The sequence below is a fragment of the Hesperophylax consimilis genome, chromosome 19, assembly GCF_061612785.1.
Source record: "Hesperophylax consimilis isolate HC1 chromosome 19, BYU_Hcon_1.0, whole genome shotgun sequence".
Classification (NCBI taxonomy): Eukaryota; Metazoa; Arthropoda; class Insecta; order Trichoptera; family Limnephilidae; genus Hesperophylax; species Hesperophylax consimilis.
The window spans coordinates 17,453,575-17,472,148 of NC_142854.1; the positions used below are offsets into that span (position 1 = coordinate 17,453,575).

At 31.5% G+C, this 18,574-nt stretch overlaps 1 protein-coding gene across 1 annotated transcript in view; it reads left to right on the forward strand.

Annotated features, from left to right (window-relative positions):
• The first annotated feature begins 16,906 nt into the window (after positions 1 to 16,906).
• Positions 16,907 to 18,574, forward strand: part of Eip74EF (Ecdysone-induced protein E74) — a 491,406-nt gene continuing 489,738 nt past the window's right edge. Inside the window, exon 1 of the mRNA XM_089643115.1 lies at positions 16,907 to 17,674. The gene's annotated coding sequence lies outside the window, so the exon portion shown is untranslated. The remainder of the gene's footprint in view (positions 17,675 to 18,574) is intronic.

An 18,574-nucleotide genomic window follows, 5' to 3' on the forward strand; every position in this document is an offset into this window, starting at 1 on the left:
ATATTCAGTGGAACGAGTCTATGAGAAGCAGGGCCGGACCTTGTATCTGTGGCTATCTGGGGCCCTGACATGATACAGGTTGCAGCAAAACAGACAGTGTAGGGCCGGGCGACAGAGGGGTCTCATTGTGTCGGGAGGGTCGTGCTGTTTTCAGTCGTTACCATGATTTGGTCAGGGCAACACTGGCACTACGTCGTCACCACTCTGCGGGCCTCCAGGCTGCACTTTAAAAAGTGTAGGGCCGATGTTTGAAAACATTTTCCTTAAGGTTAGGTTAAAAAGTCAGGTTAGGTTAGGTTAGGGAACATATGTCACAGTTTCGTCATTGAAACTCGGCCGTAGCACCGTCCTGTTGAAACCAATTGTTTTCCAGATCTGTTTGCTCCGTTAGTTCTTCCAATTGAGGTACAAAAAAAATCCAACCTGGAAACATAACGTTGAGCGTTGACAGTCACGGTTCGTCCATTTTCACTGTTGGGTAGTGAAGAGGTTTCTCGTGAAGTTGCCTGTCTGAAGTTTCGCTTTAAGGCGATGCACTACGTCGTGTAATATTTTAAATTGAGCCGCTATCAATAACAACCCTTACGTAGATGGCGATAAGGTTTAAATTCCCGCTTAACACCATCCGCCTATTTTGATTTATGCAAGAAAAAAACATGGCCAAAAAGTGCCTTTTATTTTATTTTGTTGATGTTCAGGCATAAATAATTATTTTTTTTCGGATCATTTTATAAATAACTTAATGTGCCACATTATACAATAAAATCATATCCGAAAATGGGTTCGTAAGTAGGAGATTTTGAACTAGCAGTTTTCATATGCCTATACATTATTTTTTTCTGGACTTATAAAAAATACTCGATTATTTCAAAGGCCAAGATGTATTCTACTCGCAGTATTTAATTAAAGCATCTGAAACATTTCTAGGCGACCAAATTTTCAAACTAAAAACACATGATTTTGCATTACTACGTATGGCATCGCCTTAACGTTATATTGAGTAGGTGAGTAGAGATAAGTCGTTAGAGCAGTGTTGTGAGCGTGTCAGTGTGCCCGAAGTAAGCTCGAATTTTATTCACTCTCGGTGAATTTGATCACGATTTTTTAAATATTGAATTTCTTTCAGTGATAGTTCGAGTTACGTTTCTAATGCTAGTAATTCAAAGTTTAAAGTATATCCAAGAGTTTTTTCAAGTGCTAGTGGCTAATAAAGTTTATAAAGTTTTCCAAGAGATGTCTCTAGTGCTAGTAGCTCATAAAGTTTATAAAGTTTTCAAAGAGATGTCTCTAGTGCTAGTACCTCATAAAGTTTATAAAGTTTTCAAAGAGATGTCTCTATTTCTAGTAGCTCATAAAGTTTACAAAATTATTCAAGAGATGTCTCTAGTGCTAGTAGCTCATAAAGTTTATAAAGTTTTCAAATAGATGTCTCTAGTGCTAGTGGCTCATAAAGTTTACAAAATTATTCAAGAGATGTCTCTAGTGCTAGTAGCTCACAAAGTTTATAAAGTTTTCAAAGACATGTCTCTAGTGCTAGTAGCTCATAAAGTTTACAAAATTATTCAAGAGATGTCTCTAGTGCTAGTAGCTCATAAAGTTTATAAAGTTTTCCAAGAGATGTCTCTAGTGCTAGTAGCTCATAAAGTTTACAAAATTATTCCAAAGATGTCTCTAGTGCTAGTAGCTCATAAAGTTTATAAAGTTTTCAAAGAGATGTCTCTAGTGCTAGTAGCTCATAAAGTTTATAAAGTTTTCAAATAGATGTCTCTAGTGCTAGTGGCTCATAAAGTTTACAAAATTATTCAAGAGATGTCTCTAGTGCTAGTAGCTCATAAAGTTTATAAAGTTTTCAAAGAGATGTCTCTAGTGCTAGTAGCTCATAAAGTTTATAAAGTTTTCCAAGAGATGTCTCTAGTGCTAGTAGCTCATAAAGTTTACAAAATTATTCAAAAGATGTCTCTAGTGCTAGTAGCTCATAAAGTTTATAAAGTTTTCAAAGAGATGTCTCTTCAAAAGAGATCTCTCTTCAAAGAGATAAAATAATTTTGTATGTATTTTAATACTTTAATTTCTATTTTCTTTAAACATCTTTTTTGTCAATCAGTTTTATTCTACGCGACTGTGCCTGGGTATTATGGTAACATGATCATTATTCGTTTATTTAAGCATTAAATAATAAATCAAGACATTCTTTTCTTTTCAACGGTGTATTTAAACAAAAATTGTTCCTCCTCTATTACGGCGCTCCGGGCCTGCCTTAGGCGGTGGACGAGTTGCGTTTGAGAGAGAGAGCTCTAGGGTGGACGAAACAAAACAAAGTAACTAGTAGTTATAAGGAAAATACTTTAAAAGTTTTCAGTTGGAAGTTTGTTAGATAGGTTGTAGATTATCTAATTATGTTGAATTTTTGAGTTTTTTAAATGATGCATGTTCTCTCCGACAGACACTATACCATTCATATTATACTGGTTTGTCCCAGTTCCCAAAGCACTGTTCTAGTGAGGTGATCGCAAAACACTATAATATTCATATTATACTGGTTTGTACCAGCTCCGAAACCACTGTCCTAGTAGGGTGTTCGCGAAATTATGTATATTATTCATATTATACTATTTTGTCCCAGCTCCTAAACCACTGTCCTAGTGAAGTGTTCGCGCAACACTATAATATTCATGTTTTACTATTTTGTCCCAGCTCCGAAACCACTGTCCTAGTGGGGTGTTCGCGAAATTATGTATATTATTCATATTATACTATTTTGTCCCAGCTCCTAAACCACTGTCCTAGTGAAGTGTTCGCGCAACACTATAATATTCATGTTTTACTATTTTGTCCCAGCTCCGAAACCACTGTCCTAGTGGGGTGTTCGCGAAATTATGTATATTATTCATATCATACTATTTTGTCCCAGCTCCGAAACCACTGTCTTAGTGAAGTGTTCGCGAAACACTATAATATTCATGTTTTACTATTTTATCCCAGCTCCGAAACCACTGTCCTAGTGGGGTGTTCGCGAAATTATGTATATTATTCATATTATACTATTTTGTCCCAGCTCCGAAACCACTGTCTTAGTGAAGTGTTCGCGAAACACTATAATATTCATATCATACTGGTTTGTCCCAGTTCCCAAAGCACTGTCCTAGTGTGCACAGTCCACTAGTCCTAGTTTGGGGGACAGGACAGTGAACCAAAACACTATCCGAGAGATAGACGGGCTAGCTATCTCAGTAATATTAAAAAATAACATTATTTACATCATCAATCTGTTTTTTTTTGTCTTTCTTATAATTTTCTTTAAGACGAAGTAATCCAAAATCATGTGATTTGTGTTTGAAAATATGATCGCTTTGAAATATTAAATATTTTGGATGCTTTTATTAAATACTGAACAAATCTTTCAAATAATCGATGGACGGGTTGCGGAAAATTTGAACAATTCGTCAAATTTCAAAGTTCATTTACTGGTTCTGTAAAAGTTCCATTCAAGATCTGTTATTATATCATTTTAGGGTTTTTATCTGCTAGTTCTTACTTTAATAGAACAAAACGTAAACAAAATCTACGTGTAATCTATGTATGAGGAAATTTTTATATTATTATTTTAATTCAAATAATTTAACTGTAAAATTAAAAAAAATATATACACATATCTTCACAAATAAACACAGATAACAGAAACAAAGGGAGATATGAATGATATGATATCAATGAATGTTATGCGTGTTTGTAGGTAGAAACGAAGGCGGGGATATAATTTGCAGTAGTATCAGTGAACAACCGGACAAGTCAACACAATGAAAACTACACAACATTATAAAAGTGATGTAAAGTCATGAAAAGGGATAAATAAAAAACTTTGTTAAATAGGTTACGCACACGGAGAAAAGTGAGAATTGCTGATTTGTTAAAATTCTGTTAAAAACGGGATTGCAGGCCGTTTCCTACACGTGTTCATCCACCTGCGTTTGTCCTGATAATATACAATGACGAAACGCTAAAATATTTCTATTTTACATTCGTGTTTTACTGAAAGTTTATTAAGAAACCTGTAAATTCATTCGTTAAATGCCTGCAATCCAGTTTTTAACCGGATTTCGAATAATTTGTAGAGATTCTTAATAAATTTGCAATAAGTTTTCAGGTTAAGTTTATAGGTTCGTCTTTTATTGATTTTAATGGTTCAATGTCACTTTTTAAAGGTATGTTGAATTTTCATTGTGTTGAGAACCAAAAGGAGAACTCTAAATCTAATTTTCCGTTGTATTATACTTCCGTCGTTTTAGGTTCGTTTCTGAACCTTCGCTGATTGTCTAGGTTCAATGGGCCCATTAAGTTTGCTAGTTGAACCCAGTTTATGCGTGTTCGCATTGACACATGCCAGCTTCTTGTCGCTTATGTCACGCGACAAAAATAAACCAAAAACATAAAAATTAGCTCATAAATCTCTGGCATCGAACCAAGTATCGCCGACTTGACTGGAAATGTCTCTACAGGGCTGCCATTTCGCTATTACTAGGCAAAGATTTTCTTAAAAGAAAAACGCACATTCCCGTGTTACAAACAAAGTGACAATATTTGAAAAACTCATACTACCCTCATTGTAAGCAGAAGATGTTGTTTGTGCAATGGTGGAGGAATTAGGTTGCGATTAAGTAATGATGGACTTTAATTAGTATTTTTTATGACTATTTAAATACTTATTCATTCGATAAACGAACGTGTATTGGAAAACCGCATATAAACATTGCTTATCCAGCGAAGGAGGGTAGTTTATCTGTCACATAAACTTGAAATAATAATGAATCATCAAATTCCGGATTTTCAAGGTGTTTTAAATGTTCTATATATTTCTTCTTTATGAAGATGTCGTAAAAACAAATACCATTTTGGAAACTAGATAAAATTCCATTTTAGATTTTTTTTAATATATTTTTATAGTTAAAAAAGTGCAATATTTTAATTTCAATCATGAAAAAGTTGAAAAACAAGCTTGCAAGAAATATTTTTAATCAAAATGATTTCAGAGAATTTAAATTCAAAAAACACAGTCTTACTGGAAATCTACAGAAATTATTGAAAAATATATTAATAATTCTTAGAAAATAATAAAAAAACTGACACTTTGTATTATTTTTGCATAATATCAACATTTTTATTACAAATCAAATTATTGGAAGTGTTATAAAAATTTAAGCGGTAAAAGTCAATTAGAAAATAATGTGTCCAAAATAACCTCTTTTAGATAACATGAAACTATGGTGGATTAAAACTGACGTAAAATAACACAAATATAATGAATTCTAATATAATAGTGAATTGGGCATTAGAATAGAAATTATGAACCAAAACATCAATTGAATTAGACATCACAAATAAAAACCATCATTTTTTCGGGAAATTGATGCGCATGGCGCATGCGTAAGTCTACCAATATCCAATGTTGCCAGTTCTCTCGCAGCCAGTTAAAGATTTTTTTTATTCGTAATAATTCGAAATATTCTCTGAACAACGATATAAAAACAGTCTTTATTATACAAATAGTAACAAAAACACCGTTCAACATTGGGAAGTGTTTTTTATTAGTAATGCTGAAAGTATAGTAGTTTAATCGCAGTCCTCAATAGGGATTCTTCTTCCAAGGCGGACTGTAGGTTATTGTGTTGGTGTTACGTCATGACTTCCTCACCTTCGTGATTGTTGATTTCTTCATCTTAATGTTTGTTGATTTCCCAATCTTCATGTTTATTGATTTCCTTATCTTCACGTTTGTTGACAATATTTTTTGCTTTCCACATCTTCGTGTTTGTTGACTGTAGGTTATTGTTATGGTGTTACGACATGATTTCCTAATCTACATGTTTGTTGATTTCCATGTTTGTTAACTGTAGTTGTTGCTTTTTATATTTTTTTATGTTGATTTCCACATCTTAGTGTTTATTGACTGTATGTAGTTGTGTCGGTGTTATATAGTGATTTCTTCACCTCCATTTTTGTTCATTTCGTCATCTTGATGTTCGTTGACTATGTTTATTGATTTCCTCATCTTCATGTTTTTTGATTTCCATATATAAATGTTTTATATAACTATTTTTGTTGATTTCCACATAATCGTGTTTACTTATTAATACTTTCATGTTATTTTTAAACTATGTAGTTTTCTCCATGGTATTTTTAATTTCAGTTAGGAGAGGAATGTGGATCACAAGGTCTGAGTGGAATTTGTAAACTAAATCAATCAAATGTATTTAACAACAACCTCAAGGACCAACCAAGATGTCTAAATAACAAACAAACAAAAAATAACAGACTAAAATCAAAGTTTTTCTTACATATCTATTATAAAATAAATATATCATAAAAAAATATATTTGCCTCAGTTTTACCACTCTACACACTTCGACAAATCCCAATTGGATGAGACCGAAATTTATTGCGTATATTCCTTGTAGTAATGTCGAATTTCAGAGAAATGCTTTGTGTGATTGCCAAACACACTGATAGAATGCATTGCCATCGACAACGAGTCTAGATTTCAGCTAGATTGGATGTCTGGAAGTGGGTTAATTTCCACTTTGATTTGCATTCATTCATTACCGAAAACTAAAGTGATATTCAAAAAGATGTTTTTAAAAACAGTAATGAGACTAATAAGAAATAAAAAATGTATTTCAATTCGTCGCCCTTGCCAGCGTCAGGTGTAAAGGTGACCTTATTACAGAGTTAAAAATCACAAAAATAAACCGTCTAAAAAAACATCCCGCGGCAAGTTGAACGACCCATATTGTATACAAAGCTGCGGACAGAAAATGTAAGTCAAAAAGTTCTCCACAGGGTGGACTTTTGTGGTAGTGTTTCTTTTTGATTCATTATTAGTTTATTTGGCAATGTTTGAATGTGTTTTTTTTTTATTTTTTTTTTTTTTATAGTGAATACCTCACAAGAGTCCCAACTGCTCCCGTCTGGAGCCAGTGAGACTATGGCATCCCCAATTGGGGGATGTTGTGAGGCTGAAGGTAAGTGGGGAAGGGAAAGAGGAAGGAGGAAGAAGGAAAGAGGAAGGAAGGTGGGGAAGTACCTGGCTATTCAGATCTAGTCACTAATCACGGTAAGCATAAAGTAAGCATAAAGTAAGCATAAAGTAAGAATAAGGTAAGTTTTTATTTATTTATTTTTGTATTAAGTTTCTGGTTGTCTTTGTATATCACTTTTTAAACGTGTGTTGAATCGTCACTTTGATGAGTTATCCGGTAACCTTTATGAACATGTTCTGACATCGTAATAATACATACGTATTTTCCTGAAATTTTAACAGGATTAGTTATATATGATTTTTAATAAATTAGCTACTGATTTTTCTCCGTGTATCGATTATTTGAGGAGGGTACCCAAAATGTGATAACATAATGTACTTAAAAATGGATAAGATCCGAGAGGAACCAGGTTCAATGTGGACAATGCACTCACTAAGGGAATTGGAAGGACTACTAACGAGACACTGTCACCTCAGGAGATAATAGATGCAGGAAATGTAAAGAGGATGATGATACAATTCATCTGTTGGGAACATGGCTCAGATACTTGGGAAGATACATTGTAGAACAAGGAGACATAGCTCAACTCTTAGATAAGCAACATCATCAGCTATAGGCAGACAGATGGAACCTAAGCGCAAGCCAAATACTAAGTTTGGTGATCGCGCTTTCGGAGTATCTGGGCCGAAGAAACTAAGATGAACAGAATTCAGGTCTAAACTAAAAACTTACCTTTTTTAGCTGTCATACCCTTAAATTAAATATACCATTCCTGAGAGAAAGTCCAGTTATATCCAATTATGTCCTAAATCCTGTATCTAAATTTCGCTTATAAACAATTAGTTAATGTTTTTTTTTTTTTTTTTTTTTACAGTATTACCGCACAAGAGTCCCAACTGCTCCCGTCTGGAGCCAGTGAGACTATGGCATCCCCAATTGGGGTATGTTGTGAGGCTGAGGGTATTGGGGAGGGGAGGGAGATGGGGAAGAGGAAGGTGGGGAAGTACCTGGCTATTCAGATCTGGTCACCAAACACGGCTAAAGCCATTTCAAGCAACGTTTCAATTCTGAATGGTGGTCTTACACCAGGGCGATACTGGTAGTATCTTCCACTCTGGAACGTGCCGCAAATATACTATATATTATTTTAATTAATTAATTGTGAAATAACACAAATCAATCAAATAAAATTTATTTGCGCACGCCGGGTTCGAACCCGCGACCTTCGGATCTGTAGTCAAAAGCGTATACCACTAGACCACGCCGGCCGTCAAATGGCGGCCGTCAATAATGTTAGTTAAGTGTTAATCTCAAGTGACCTACCAGGTAAGTATGGTACTGTATATTATCTCCATATATAGTTATATATTATAAGTTATAGTTATATATAGTATATCAAAATACATAATATTGTAAAAGTGTATTATGTATTTGTACGGCGCCCTTGAGGTGATTTTACACAAAAACGGCGCTGTATAAATCATCAAAATATCATTATTATCACACTATTCTCTCAGCCATGTTTTTACTTTAGTTTTAATTTCCGTTACGTTTTTGTTTGATTTGGTATGGCATTTCACGATTTCACTCCATGACATGTTTCTATGTCTTGTTGAGTATTTATGTTGTGCAGTGGAGTATTCATTTTTTTTAAAGTTTATATAAATCATTTTCAATAATGATTTTTTTGTTAAGAGCCTTTTAGAAGAAGGGCGCATGGTTGATATTTGTGAAAAGTTTGTTGGAATTAATATTTTTTTAATTTGAGTGTGAATACAGCACAAGAGTCCCAACTGCTCTCAACCGTCTAGAGCCAATTAGACTATGGCATCCCCAATCGGGGTGCCTATATTGTGAGGCTATACCTGAATAAATAGCCAAAACTTTTTTTTGTATTTCTCCGTAAATTTTATTACAAAGTTACAAAAGTGAAGCTTTAAAGTGAAAGGTTACAGAGTGAAGTTAAGTGAAAAGTTAGACATGTAAAGTTTTAAAGTGAAAGGTTACAGAGTGAAGTTAAGTGAAAAGATATACATATGTGAAAAGTTATTGAATTATTGTTTTTTAATTAATAAAGTGATGATTTTCAAAGCGATGTTTAAAGTTTAAAGAGAAGATTTACAAAGGGGATTTTTTTAAGTGAAAGGTTACAGAGTGAAAAGTTAGACATGTGTAAAGTTATGAAATGAAATTTTTAAAAGTTAATTTATAAAGTACTATTCTTCAAACCGAAGTTTAATGTGAAAAGTTACAAAGTGAAAGGTTACAGAGTGAAGTCAAGTGAATAGTTAGACATGCAGATTCCTAAATATAAAATAAATAATGGTTACTCATTTCCAATGTGAATTTCTTATCTAAAATTAATTAGACAATTAATATATGTTTCCATATTGTGTTTTATGTGTGACTACTACTAAAACTATGGTTGTGTATTTATTTTCATAGGAACATATAAAATTTCAAATCAACATGAAAAATGTTTAAAAATGATACACATTACGATTTTTCGTTAAAACACTGAACTAAAAAATTACTGATAATATAAAAAAAATCATATTGTATTAGAAAGATGTATCATAAACATTTTTGCCACCTCACTTTTTTGTCGTATCATATAAAAATAATTCATAAAAAATTCACAAAGTTTCACATTTTTTTCTCAAATTGCAGTCGAAACATTTTCTTTCATACAGGTGTACATTTTTTTTTTTTTTGTGGTCAACTTTTGTAATTGAATATAATGCTTGGTGTTTTCTCTTTCTAACTTCGTTTAGTTCATATTTCTAACTATGACAGTAAGGGAGACACAACGATTTCTGTGAGACCATATGACCTGTTTCGAAAATCGATCAATTTGACTCTACAGGTTTGTTCCCGTAAAAAGAACAAATAAGCCTGAGGAGTGAAAAGCTCAAAAAGCATTATAATCAATGCATTAATAACGTCTGTAAATCAGATATCCGTAGAGCAATCTGAAAAGTTCCTGAATATGTTTACCGCGCTGAAAAAAATGGATGTACTATGCACCGAGAAAAGCCCGCGCATTTTTCCTAGCCAAGTTCGTTGCTGCTACGTCACTCTCTATGGCGCGCAACATCGGCAGTGTTCGGTAGTTTTCGGAGCCGTTCGCGTATTTCCGAAGCGCTCGGGTGTCTTTGGAAGTGTTCGGGTAACCTCGGTAAAGGTCGGCAGCAATCGGCCTCGCCGTTCGTTCGGCAAGGCTGCCCAGGGGAAAGTTCTGATTGGAAGAAAAAACACCGTACGCGGAAAATAATATATTACACATTATTTAATCATGTTTTTTTGTATTAAAGATGGACGTTTCCTATTTTGTAAATTGTACCCGAATCGGTACATGTTTCTAAACATGAGTTGTACGTGGAGATTATTATTATGTTTTGTTAATTCTCTCACTTCAATTATTACACTTTTTCTACAAAACGGCGACAATAATTTAATAAAGTAAGTGGTTACTATCCGTCTACAATTGATATTCTTAATTTAATACTGAGTTTTCGTTTATTTATGTTCTTAATGAACGTTTGGATGGAAATAATATTGCGTACGTAAAAATATGACCAGATATTTCCCAACCTTTCTCTTCCCAACTCCATCCCTTCCCCACTCTCTTCGGCTTTATAAAATATCCCTTTTGCGAATGCAATAGTCCCACGTTCCACTGACTCCGGTTATTCACATAAATTCTAATTTAATTAATGAAAAAATATATAAGACTCAAAAAACCAAGCAATTCTTTGCTTTACAAATTATAGCTTTTTAAAAAAAAAAAAAGAAAGACAAACATTCCCGGGTTACGAATAACCTGACAATATTTGAAAATCTCCTACAACCACCACAGTAAGCGGAAAATGTTGCTTGTGTTGTGATGGAGGACTTAGCCAGCCGAGGAATTGAACACACTACGCCTGGGTGGGACCCAAACGCGATGTCAACTCAACCACCGACCGGTCGATTTAGCATATTTATTAATTTCATATAATTAATTTTATGTAATTAATTTCATCTAATTAATTTAATTGAATTAATTGTACCTACGTAATTACGTTAGTATAATTAATTTTATATAATTAGTTTAATGTGATGAAATGAACGTAGTCAATTCAATACAATAATTTAATAATAACGTAATTAATTATATGTACATATATAATTTATTACATAATTATGTGTTTGTTGTAGTTAATTTAATGTAATTAATTTAATATAATTAATTAAATACAATTAATAATTATAATTAGTTTCATGTAAAGAAATTAACGTAGTTAATTCAATGTAATAATAAAAATATTATTTTATATATAAAATTACATTATTCCGTGTTTGGTATAGTTTATTTAATGAAATTAATTTAAAATAATTATTTAAATATAATTAATTTAATATAATTAATAAAATACAATTATTTAAATACAATTAATTTATTATAATTAATTACATACTGTTAATTTAATACATTTATTTTAATATAATTAGTTTAAAAAATTATTTTAACATCATTAATTTAATATAATTAATTTAACAATTAATTTAATGTATTCAATATAATACATAATAATTTCTTATATACCATTAAATCAGTATTGTTATTTATATTCAGTTAATTTAATATAATTATGTAAATACAACTAATTTAATATAATTAATTTAATAAATTATTTTAATATCATTAAATAGATACAATTAATTAATGTATTTATTTAATACACAATAATTAATATTTTATCGCTTACTGTGTTTCAATTTTCAGGCATCGGCCAAAAGAGAGAGCACTATGAGAAAATTGCCAACAAAACAGAGACAAGCACAAATTTTAATATTCCACTACAATAATCTATGAAAGAAACGGTTACTTTAACCGAAATAAATTAATAATATTCATTATTTATGATTTAATATAGTATTAAAAAATAAAATAAAAACAAAATTTCCGCCATTCGTATATTTTTAAGAAAGTTTTTTTATTTTTTTATATTTTAGGTTACTAGTATGAATCCTGAATCCTTGCACAAAATGTGCGTCGTCAATCAAAACCTCCTAGATCACAAGGCCAGGACACTGAATCATTTCACCCTCGTAACTTGTATGGGAACCTTAGAAAAATGTTTATTTATTAATTTTTTAATCAACTGTAACATTTTAAGATCTTTTAATAAATAAGAATTAAATGAAAAAAAAAATCAACCAATTTTTTTGTAGAATCCCATATCAGTACATGCTTGTGATCTAGGAGGTTTCGCGACAACATGGGTCACTTATACTACTGCAAATCGCATTTACCCACAGCAGCACCCACCTTTGTTTCTACCTACACACCAAACGAATAATTTTCATTGTATAGCCGCATTGATAGTCCGTGCAATTTGGTCGTAGCTCGGCGAGTGTCGGCACGCTTCCATACCATATATCTCTTTTTTTGTATCTATTATAAATATATTATTATCAGCGGCTTGAGTGTACTAATATTTTAAAATCGGCGTCATTGATGTTGTTTCCTCCAAAAACGATTTTTATTATTTTTCAAGAAATTGATTTTGGTTAAAATTTTCAAGAAATCACAAAACTGAAAATTCCTGAAAATTTTCACAAAAATCTAATTATTTTGGGCTAAAACAAAATCAATAATATCGTCTTTTTAATCACAAATAATTCGGAGTTAAACTTAAAACTCACCTTTTCAAAAAACTGTAAAACTGTGTAAAAACTGCAATCAGCTAAGAATTTTTTTCAGCTTTTTAAGGACATTTCATAAGAATTCTCCAGTCCTAAATTCTCGAGCCTTAAAATGGTTCCATGATATTTCATCAAAATTAAAATTCAAGACACCTTTAAAAAGTGGTATAGATTCATTAAAAATAATGAAAAAATACTAGGTTTTATAGTTACCTATGTAAACTATTAAACCTAGTTTTTGTTTCATCACTTTTCGTGACTTTATATAACTTTTTGTAGGTGTGTTGAATTGTCATTTTGATGAGATACCCGGTCGCCGTATCTACTATAGTGTCCTCTACGTGCAAAGTCGTAAACTTAAAACAAAATGTTGGTTAACAATAATATAATTTCTATTTTGTTTGGTTTATTTGAATATTCCTTAATATTTTAAATAAGTACCACAAAGAATGTGTTTTAATCCTGTATGTATTAATAATGTGCACTAATACCTAAACTAAACTAAAAACTTTAACCTTTTAAGCTGTCATACCCTTAAATTAAATATACCATTCCTGAGAGAAAGTCTAGTTCTATCCAATTATGTCCTAAATCCTGTATCTAAATTTCACTAATAAACAATTAGTTACTGTTAATTAAGTGTTAATCTCAAGTGACCTACCAGGTAAGTATTGTACCGTATATTATCTCCATATATAGTTATAAGATCCATAACAAGTCCAACAAAATTCAAGTCTAAACTAAAAACTTATCTTTTTAAGCTGTCATACCCTTAAATTAAATATACCATTCCTGAGAGAAAGTCCAGTTATATCCTTTCATGTCCTAAATCCTGTATCTAAATTTCGCTAATAAACAATTATTAGTTAATGTTAATTAAGTGTTAATCTAAAGTGACCTAGCAGGCAAGTATTGTACTGTATATTATCTCCATATATAGTTAGTAATAACATACATCATAGTAGAAATGTACTATATACTTGTACAGCGCCCTTGAGGTGATTTTGCACAAAAACGGCGCTATAAAATTCATCCGAATATTATTATTTATTATAATCTAAAGTGCTTATCGGAATGTACAGCAAATTGCATTTAATCTATTTTGTTAATATACTTCAAAATTAGAATTGTCTGCGTTTGTCGGTATTCAATTTTCATTATTCTTATTGTAACCTTACCTATACTAACCTAACCTAACCTTTTAAAAAATATTTATTTTTTTAAAAAAAAACTGCCTAAATAAATATATTTTATTTTCACAGTTCGCTGAAATAGTACCTATCTAATTTGCATTGAGTAAATGGTAATAACGTCTCTTCTAGCCACTCGTATAGTATAAGGAATACCAACACAAGAAAATGTCATCAACAGATTATTTTAAATGGCTGCCATCCCATATAACATAAGCGAATGTTCATTTTACGTAATTAAAAATTAGAATGCAGATGCCTTCCTTTTATAGTAACCAACGTCAATCAAAAGGTTTTATTTAAAAATAATCGTATTGAGCGCCAGCGATACCAAGAAAAATGATGTTATTTTGTGGTTTGAAGATTTCAGCAATCTCTCTCAGCACCCAGTTTCAGTTTGCTGAAAATTTCTGAAAAAACTTGAAAACAAACAATTTTTTTTAAATCTGTATTCAAAAGAAAGTTTTGTTGGCATTACCTCAGTAACCCAGCCACTGAAGAGTTAAACGATAGAACTATATTGTCTTCAAATCCCAGTGCTCGAATTAAATTAATTTTTCCTCACTCTTTGTTTGTTTGCTGTGCTAGAATATCTGTTCTGCCGTGTGGAATCTTGAATAAGTTGTAGTGACGACTACAGCTGAAGTTTTCAGGTACGTAAAAGATGTGCTGTGTTATTAATAATGTGCCACGTTATAAACGATGTGCCATGTTATAAAATATGTGCCATGTTATTCAAGATGTGCCACTTTATAAAATATGTGTTATTCAAGATGTGCCGTGTTATAAAATATGTGCCATGTTATAAAAGATGTACCATGTTATAAAAGATGTGCCATGTTATTAAAGATGTGCCATATAATATTTAAAAGTTCTCCGAGTGTTTAAATAAATAAATAATATTTGTCCCTTTCGAGTAACGTGTCTAAAATTATGGACATTTATTACTTCAATCCCTTGATTTATTTTAATCAATGATTCCTGATTATTTGAAGTAAAAAGTGTAAAAGAAATTTTGTAATCCGGTGACATTATAAATAATTTTTTGTTTCAATTTAAAACATAAAAAATCAGTAGGTATTGGACAGTTAAGATCTGGGTGAGGGGTTGGTCGTACCAGGTTGAGTTAACAGTGATGAAATGTAAAATATATTTTTTTTGGTTGGATTTAAAAAAAAAAAAATTAAAAAAAAACATCAAAAAAGTCACCGGATAATTTATTTTTATTTTTCATATTTAGCCCTAATAATTTCAAGAATCACTGGAGTAAGTAAGGTACGTCCCCTAACACCCTTTGTGTAATTAATTAATATTATGTAATATAAAAATATGCTTTTAGCAAACAATGCCTTCACTGAATCCAAGAAGCAATGACTTTTGGTGAAAAGAGACAGTAATTCTATAGTAAAATCGTAAAGAGTTTACTACGCACGTCGACAGGGACGGAGCTAGACACTTTGCAACCGAAGAAAAGAGACCGACGCATGTTACGTAGAATGATTTTCCTAAAAAGAGACACACTTATGTGAAATGCATTGTGGTTAGAGTGGTGTGAGTGTTGTGAATATGGGCTCGGAAACATTTTTTAAAAATTTATAAGATAATTTATTTTTAAAGAAAAGCTTCAAAAAGTGTGTAATTGAAGTTCTGCAGAGGATTATGAGAAAAAAACTGAATATTTTAAACTAAGAACGGTTTGTTTCACAGAATTTGAACAATTCATCAAATTTTCAAGTTCTGTGAAGGTTCTTTTCAAGTTACTCCATCATTTCAGGTTTGTGAAACAACTGGCCAATAATTATATAATAACAGAACTTGAATAAAACTTTCACAGAACTTGAAAATCAACTGTGATATTTGATGAATTGTTCAAATTCTGCGAAACAACCCGTCCTGTAATTTTTTTTTAATATTCAATATCAAAAAGACCCCACGAGAAAAACAACTTTCCTTCTAACTTGCATCATCTTGCATTATCACCTGGTTTTTGTATCATCACTTTTCATGATTTTATATCACATTTTAAAGATGTGTTGAATTGTCAGTGTGTTTAGTTGCCCGGTTACCGGCGGTGCTGTATCGAGAGTATTTTTGATGACCCGTAGGGGTTAACCAGGGCCTTGAAGATACCAATGTTGTAGGAGAGAGGAAACACAAAAGTTGGCAAATAATAATTTAATTTTTTTAATTTGTTTTCTTGATTTTTTTCACTAAATGCTTAAAACTTTTATGATATTTCAGATTTTCACATAATAAAAAAATATTTAAAACAATCTAGTAAATGGTAATCAATTTGTTTGTTTAATTTTTTATTTCGAATAAATCTTTTAAATCATGGAAAATTTCCTGAAAACTTGTAATTTAAAAAAAAAACCTTAAAATTTATAAAAATAACCTCAAAGACAAACTGATTTAAAAATAATTATTTCTGTTGCGTATTTCTATGTCTATGTGTAACTCGAGTTAAATGTTCTCAGAAACTGGGATTTACTTTGATTTTCAAAATTGGAATTGATTGTGGGAACGATTCAGACAATCAGTATAAAAAATATGTTTGAATTAATAATGCGTATTTCTTTTGATAAATTTTTGACGGATGTCGTAATTTTTAAGGTTAACTATCGGTGTACATTTGGAAGGTCAATTCATTATCTTACCTGTCTTTTGAAAGGTAATACATAATCCTGAGGCTAATATTTTTTCATAAATACATTACGCTTCTGAAATCTAACAATAATTATATCCCGTTTTATTAATTTTTCACGATATTTATCTGATAATACACTGAAAATTCTTTCGGCGTTCAACGGTGCTCGACCGCTTACTTCTCACGACCAAACAAAGCAAGAGATACCCTTCCCAGCCCACGAGGCAGAACGAGACAACAACACAACACCTCAGTCTTTATCGCGCGGTAAAAGTTTAGAATGGAAGCGCTCTTTCAAATCGGTTCTGTTTAGCCAGAAAAGTCAGTGACTTTTAGTCTTTCGCGCGGGAAGGTTGTGCCGCTCGTTGCTCCGTTTTTTTTCTAAGGACACGATAGTACGAATCGAGTTCTCACTCGCTAGTACGAGTCCTTCCCTTCGTTTTTCCACTCGTGTTTGGCGGGAAACATTTTCATAACCCCAAATTTCGGGCGTGTACATTTTACAAATGCACCGATTGTATTGAATTATACGTTTTTTAATATCCTCAACAATTTTGCAAGGATATTTGTTTCAATAAATGGATTTATTAACGTGATCAACAGAGTTTTTGTGCAATTTATGTGTTCATACAATTCAGCGACTGAACGGAAAATATGAAATAAACAAACGTGATTTGTATTGAATGTGAAAGTGAATTTTGCTTTCTTTTCCTACAGACTAGAAACACTTTTGATTTTAATGCAGCATTAATGGACAGTTTGTTATAAAACAGAAATAATACGGGGAGATTTACTTTCATGACAAACATAAAAATAACACAGTTTAATAAATTGATTTTCTTTCTAATGGATTTTTATTAAAACAGTTATAATAACAAATAAATACAAACATATTTTAAACCATTTTGTGTTCTCAACAATACAACGTTTTGTTTTTCTTCGGATTATCGTTTTTTTGAGAGTGATTGGTTTTTTTAAAACATTTTGTGTCGTTATTTCGAAGTGGCAAATTACTTGTGATTGTTTTTGAATTAGAAAATGACTGTGACGTATTTGATTTGTGAAATATTATGGATTACAGATGACATGGGATTATAATCGAATATAATTTGGTGAGTTTTTATTTTGAAATTTCTTAAATTTAACGCGCAATCACAAAAATGTTACTTAACCTCTTGGCTGCGTTCACTGCTCATGTAGTTGGACAAATTCTTGTTTACAGTGCACTGCAATGGTAGTGTGCTGTAAAGTAAACAAGAAAAATACAGATTTTTACTTCTGATGGTAGAACATACAAAATCGTATAATGTAGAAGAGAAAAATGTTCTATTGAACGCTTTTATTTCAATATAACTTCGTATACCTACGCTGCACTTTTAAACATTGACTCCCTTACTAATAATACACGTGTTTTAATTTCTACACAACCGATAAATAGCTATTTATCATGATTTAATGGGTGTTTATTAGTGGTCTTAAATTTTAAACACGATTATTTTGTGATTTTCACTTACAAATTTTTGTAATTAAGGCTCCTTACTAAGCAATTAAAGAGAAGAAGAAGATGATTTGAAAGGGAGATATGTAAATGAGAATGTTAGAGAGAGCGCGCTAATATAAAAAAGCGAAAATTATGAAAATATTTGATAAAACATGACTCGTTTAAATAGAGCAAAAATCTCTCTACATATGCCTAAATTGCATTTAAAGAAACACTGTGATTTTTATCATACATCTATAACATGTCAAAAATTACAGAACAAATTGTGTTTTTAATCATTTTCAGACCATACTTTGCGATTTTTTTCTATTGAGGGAATTTCATATAATTACCGTTTTTACTTTACAAATGTACCGATATTATCTTTAAAAAATTAGATATATCTTTTTAGGAACTTAAAGAGTTAAAGAGAAACTTACCAAATCACGTGCAATTTTCTTGGATTTTCCGTTTTCTTTTTTACAACCGGAATAATCGATAGATCGTCTAATCGAAAAGATAATGGAGGTTC